General features: G+C 42.0%; 1 long non-coding RNA gene across 1 annotated transcript in view; it reads left to right on the top strand.

The window, feature by feature from the left end:
- LOC138955285 (uncharacterized) overlaps positions 1-7,052 on the top strand; it is a 107,515-nt gene that overhangs the window by 18,352 nt on the left and 82,111 nt on the right. The window lies entirely within an intron of this gene.

The raw sequence follows: 7,052 nt of genomic DNA, 5'->3' as shown, positions 1-7,052 counted from the left end.
TCAAGTTCTAGAAAATAATCTCTTTTTCTTTTACGAATTTCATCTGTATACTGATTTCTAGTCAGGCGGAATAATGCCCACTGCTCAGGTGTATTTAAGCGCTTAGCAACTTGATGTATACAATTTTTTGCGTTTCGTAATTGTAAAATATGTTCAGTCATCCATGGGGCATCATCTTCACGTACTGTTATTATCTTAACAGGCATACATGTTTTTGCAACACGGAATAAATGTTCAGAAAACAAGGCAGCAGCTTCGTCAATGGACGCATTTAAATCTGTGTTCAAAAGATTAATTTTGTTCAATTCAAACAAAAATGTATCAACATCTAACTTGGCATAATTATATATAGTCCTTTTGAACTGACCTTTTTTTTAATCTCTGTAACGTTAATTTTACACATGGCACAGAATGGTCACTACAAATGGGGGGTAACACTACAATTTCACTAATTAAGTTTATACTCGTGGTCAGGACCAGATCAATGCATGAGGATTTAGTTTCTGTAATACGTGTGGGTAATTCAGTAACGAGCTGGTGCAGATTGTTTTTTTGTATCAAATTAAGAAAATGGGGAGATGGATTATTCAAAAAATCTTCGTTAAAGTCTCCAAAAATTAGAAATTTATGTGGTGTTCTCATTACTTGCTTTACAGATTCGTCAACCAAGTGCCAATAATCAATCCGAGAGTCTGGTGGTCGGTAAAATGAACCAACCAGCACAGTTTCTTGCAATAATTTAGTTTCTATCCAGACTGCTGCAAGGCCTGGAATTAACAAATCAGGCCTTGGTTTGCAAATAAAATCGTTTTTCACGTAAACAGCTACCCCTCCATATCCATCTGGCCTATCAAGACGCACTGGGGGATGAAATCCTTTGAGGCATAAACTGTCGTTTGATATCGAGTCACACAACCAAGTTTCTGACAAAGTCACAATATCGTGCTCTTTAACTTCACATTGTAAAATATCAATCTTGTTTCGCAAACTACGTACATTTATATGCAAAATAGAGGTATCTTTAACATGCTCTCTACCAGGCGGGCCTGGGTTTGGGTGGACATCACCTGACAATAAAACCATCAGCAAAATGACAAAAACATGTGTCACAAAACTATGCACGAATATAATGTTCCAGAGCATATGCCCGTAACGCTTACTTCCAATTGGTTGACTAAAATAGGAAGGTTGCGATTTTGAGTCAGGTATGGGTTTTAAGGGTGTGGAGTTAAAACATTCAATATTTTTCTTGTAGTACACACACAAGAAATGTGCATGAAAAAAGATGAAGAGAGCTGTTCCAAAACCATTTTGTCCGTGAAAAACTAAAAGCATATATACCAAAACGGTGTCAAAATCAAGAAAAAAACTATTTTTGCGAGCACCTGGCCGATATTGCGTAAAAACAACCAACCCTGGATCTGAAACTAACGATGTCTAAAGGCATTCAAAATTTAGGTTACAACTTCTTTGAAGAAGAAGAACCAGGGCTGGGCATCGGTAGCTAGGCATGGGACAAGCATCAGTGAACGGGTCTCTCTCTCTAAAAGGGAATAACAGTGGTTAAGGAGCGAAAAACAGGGGAAAGCTATAGCGAAAAACAGGTAAACAAAGAGGTCATAAAGGTTTTTATACAAAGTAGGAAAACAAAATGAATGAACATGACACAATTTTGACATGGTCCTAGTCAAAATCGCTGACGCGGCTGTCGGAAAAAAGTTGGCAAAATGAACGGAGATGAATTAATCCTGAGTGTATACAACATGAAACAAATGACGAGAAAAGAAAACTGTTTTTAGTCATTTGAAGCAGCAACAAGAACAACACTTGCTAAGAAATAACGTTTCAAGCATCCAGCACACGAAGCAGTTTTACAGTAAGTCGATGTCCCGTAATTTGGTCGTGACCCACCAATACACTTATACGTCCACACAAGTACACCTACCGAAAACACACACACACACACAAACACACACACACACACACACACACACACACACACACACACACACACACACACACATACACACACACACACACGTCTTCAAGGTAAACTTGGCAGCAGAGTCGTGGAACAAAGATCAGAGAAATATCCAAGCATATGTAAGTGTCAAAATAATGCTCGCACACAGCAAAACACTCGACGTATTACGCTGGTTTCATTTATAGCACTCCCCCACACACACACACACACAGACACAGTCACAGACAGACAGACAGACAGACAGACAGACAGACAGACAGACAGACACACACACACACAAACACACACACACAAACAAACACACACACACACACACACACGCGGGAAAGAAAATATATCAGGACGCCAGATAACAGTGAAGTGCACAGCCTAGGTCGACATCGGCCAACATCACCATGTTCGACAATAATTATACCAGTGTCAATTAAGCAATGCAACATTTACAGGAAACATGAACTGAGGACAGGCTTCTCTGTCCGCCGGTCAACGAGGCACTCGACAAAACACAGCGCTGGGCTTAGCTTTGCGCTGCACAGTCAATGTTCTATTATAGTGTTCGTTCACAGCATTGTTTGTTTCGTCCTGCGTTGGCATACAGGCACATGAACTTATTATTGTCTCATAAATCTTCACTGCGATGGTCAGACACTGTAATCCAGGCATAAGTAGGTTTTCAGTTCATTAACATCACTATAGCTCGCCTTCCATTGCCATACAGTCACATAAGACTATTACGTAGAGGTTACACGCCGAGTCTCAGTGATTATTAAAAATAATGGTCGAAGTTAGCGGATCATGAAAAATGCGAGCTTTAGCGAGCTTTTTCATGACCGCGAACTGAGACCATTATTTTTTATAATCACTGAGACGAGGTGTGTAACCTCTTTATTCCTCCTTTCTTCAGTTATTCAAAGAAAAGAGGAGGTTTTTTGCGAAAGTTTGATCGAATCCTATTCACTCAACCAGTCAACCTGCGCAGGCGATCGATTAATGCGCGGTTGTATAGTTCCGTGCAAATCATTCCATTCTGTTAACACTTCTTGTCAGTTTTCCTATTTTGGACTAAAATCAAGTACACAGATATGCTGTTATTCTGCTGTGGCGGCAAAGGCAGATATTGTGTGTTCTGTATATGTTTTGGTATCGCTTAGATAATGTTCTTCTTTCGTCAAATGGGACTAGCAGACGAACTTTTGCACCCGTGTTCCAACGTTAAAAACTGTATGAAGTTCAGTTTTCTGGGGAAAATAGTGTATGAAACCGCTTTATGTTGTTTAAATTGATGTGATGTGTGCATTTGGTTACGTGTGATCTGTTTATTAAATGAAATATTGTTGAAAACTGACCGTCGGATTGCAGTCTGTTGTCGAAGAAACTGAGTGAAAAGAAGGGGAACTACTCTTGTCGCTAGACAAAGTATGAGTTACTTGCCTTGCGGGAAATTGCTTGTGATGAACGTTTGAGCACGGCAAATCTAGATTCAGAAAACAACCGAACTCATGGATTTTATATGAAGATTCATGTGTTCAGGCCTGTAGTTGTTAATTTAAATGCGGTATGTTTGTATTGTTTGCTCCAGAGATGTATACTTCGTACGTTAGAGCGTTCGGAACTTTTCAGTCGCAAAAAGTAGTACCGAAACAGAACAACTTCTCAACCCATTGCACTATCGAGGATTCAGGCTGTTGCTGGGTCGTTATTTGTTTGGTTGCTGGGTCATTATGTAGAGGTTACATGCCGAGTCTCAGTGATTATTAAAAATAATGGTCGAAGTTAGCGGATCATGAAAAATGCGAGCTTCAGCGAGCTTTTTCATGACCGCGAACTGAGACCATTATTTTTAATAATCACTGAGACGAGGTGTGTAACCTCTTTATTCCTCCTTTCTTCAGTTATTCAAAGAAAACAGGAGTTTTTGTGCGAAAGGTTCATCGAATCCGACTCACTCAACCAGTCAACCTGCGCAGGCGATCGATTGATGCGCGGTTGTATAGTTCCGTGCAAATCATTCCATTCTGTTAACACTTCTTGTCAGTTTCCTTGTTTTGGACTAAAATCAAGTACACAGATATGCTGTTATTCTGCTGTGGCGGTAAAGGCAGGTATTGTGTGTTCTGTTTATGTTTTAGTATCGCTTAAGATAATGTTCTTTCGTCAAATGGGACTAGCAGACGAACTTTTGCACCCGTGTTCCAACGTTAATTACTGTATGAAGTTCAGTTTTCTGGGGAAAATAGTGTATGAAACCGCTTTATGTTGTTTAAATTGATGTGATGTGTGCATTTGGTTGCGTGTGATCTGTTTATAAAATGAAATATTGTTGAAAACTGACCGTCGGATTGCAGTCAGTGTTGTCGAAGAAACTGAGTTAAAAGAAGGGGAACTACTCTTGTCGCTAGAGTATGAGTTACTTGCCTTGGGAATTTGCTTGTGATGAACGGTTTGTGCACGGCAGATCTAGATTCAGAAAACAACCGAACTCATGGATTTTATATGGATATTCATGTGTTCAGGCCTGTAGTTGTTAATTTAAATGCGGTATGTTTGTATTGTTTGCTCCAGAGATGTATACTTCGTACGTATGGAGCGTTCGGAACTTTTCAGTCGCAAAAGTAGTACCGAAACAGAACAGCTTCTCAACCCATTGCACTATCGAGGATTCAGGCTGTTGCTGGCTCGTTATTTGTTTGGTTGCTGGGTCATTATCGAAAAATAACTAGCTCTACAAGTTTACAGAGGTAAAGAAGCAGAGGGGGGAATAACGAAAAATAACTACCCCTACAAGTTTACAGAGGTAAAGAAGCAGAGGGGGGAATAATACATAATAATCATCTTAATTGGGTTGTCTTAAGGAAGTAAACGAAATCCGTGTCTACGAGAGACTGTGGCAAAAATGCAATTGATCAGTTTTTGGCGTTTTCTCAGCAATAGCAGGTTCATTCACAAACATACTCTGTACTACACATAAACACACACACACACACACACACACACACACACACACACACACACACACACACACACACACACACACACAGACACACACACACACACACACATACACACATACACACACACAGACACACAGGCGGCGATGGGTACTTTTAGGTTATGACGTTCGGTGTTATCTCAGGTTGGAGTCAGTTTGCACAGGTATCCAAAACACACAGGTGTGGAGACAGAAAATATGTCAGTTGCAAAATACTTCCAGTTCACGCATGGTGGTGAGCTTGGTGACACTGCCTCTTTTCTTAACAAAGATCATGCCATCGCGAGTCCAAGTGTCTTCGAGTTTGCTCTCTCGCTTCAGTTTCCTGGCCCTACCGGCGATACCAGCCCTTGTCTTCGTCAGATCCTCATTGACGAATATGTTGGGGTGTCGCTGGGGTCCCGCTGAGTCTCCACTCTTTAGGGCCGTCCATTCCAGGTTCGTGAACAGTTTGGTGACATCAGCATTCTTTAGATTTTTCCTCGATCGCATGAATTGCTCTTTTTTCCGGTGAGTTGCCATCTTCACAATAATGGATCGTGTATATTGTTCGCCACCGGTTGGCTTGCGGCCTACCCTATGAGACCTATCTATATCGCCGTCGCAGAGATCCACACCAACAGCCTTTGCGAGTTGCTTTACTATTTCGTCAATGTTTTCTTCAATGCTTTCTGGCACCGGCCCAATTCTCAAGCTGTTCCGCCTTGTGTACTGCTCAAAGCCGCCGAGCTGCTCTTTCAGGTCCTCGATCTGCCGATCTTTGGCCTCGATCGCCTTTCTCAGGCCAGAGATCTCGAAGCGGAGCTCCTGCGTGACGCGGCTCGCGACGGCTTTTGCAAGTACTTCGATTAAGTGTGGCTTCAGATCATCTATGGACGAGGTAGGCATGGTGTCAATGATGGTTTTACTCGTGAAAGCTGGATCGTTAGAGATGATGGTTTCTTCAGGGTCTTCGAGGAAGCTCCCATCCGTCCGCTGGTTCTTAGACACGTTGTCTTCCGGGGTTAGAGGCGACGATGCAGGCCTTTTGGCGTCTCTCCCAGTAGGGGTAGACATGGACACGACAAGGAGCCGAGGTCTCGGTCACAAAAACGAGAGTGCAGGTCAACACTGCGTATTTGTAAACAGAAACGTTCAAGTAGGTCACACGTGGGCCGTTTCGACAGACACAGACACCGGTCCAGCTCCACGGGAAAACCACGAGGAACACACAACAGGGGTGACGTCTGACTAGGTCAAGTTCAAGATCAAGGCCAAAGCCAAGTCAAGGTTTCGCTTCACAGCTGGCGGAAGTTACTCATGGAATTCACGTGAATCTAAAAAAAGAACCACCGGTTGTCCTTGCAATCACTGTACATGGATGAATAGGATTTCGAGAAAACACGTCATTTCAAGGAAGAAGAACACAGTACTTGCATTTGTATGACTTACTGCGTTGCACAGTCCAGTAATCATCTACACACCAGTAAACAGCTCCATTCATCCACAGTAGCACATGGAGAACTTACAAAATTCACAGCCACGAGCAGCAGAGCGGAGCTACCTGTCCACCATGTTGTTCACCTCTTTTATGTACCCTTCCTTAGGCGGCAGTCACGTGCCCCTTTCAAACCATCTTTGATCCGAAAAGTTGTACATATAGCCAAATTTAGGGCCGTTTATGGGATAGAACGTTTGAATAAATGACACTGGATGGAATATTTAGCAGGGGTGCAATAATTATATAGGTTACACACCTCCGATACCTGGATAGCATGCATATTATTTTCAGGGTTTGATTTTCTGGTGATCCCGAGCCTCTGGCGAGGTAATACATGACAATATATCCTCGGGGAAAATATGCAAGCCATTCAGAAAGAAGTGTTTTGATGTAAACACTTACTCTTCCAACACAAACCTTCCGGTGCCTGTTGTTCTCTTGCCGAGACTTAAGAAGATGGTTCTCTGCCCCATATTAACTACTACTACTACTACTACTACTACTACTACTACTACTACTACTACTACTACTACTACTACTACTACTACTACTACTACTACTACCACCACTACCACTACCACTACCACTACCACTACCAC

This window comes from Littorina saxatilis, unplaced genomic scaffold, assembly GCF_037325665.1.
Source record: "Littorina saxatilis isolate snail1 unplaced genomic scaffold, US_GU_Lsax_2.0 scaffold_189, whole genome shotgun sequence".
NCBI lineage: Eukaryota > Metazoa > Mollusca > Gastropoda > Littorinimorpha > Littorinidae > Littorina > Littorina saxatilis.
Note: the sequence above shows the minus strand (reverse complement) of the source record. Positions and strands in the feature narration are given on the sequence as shown.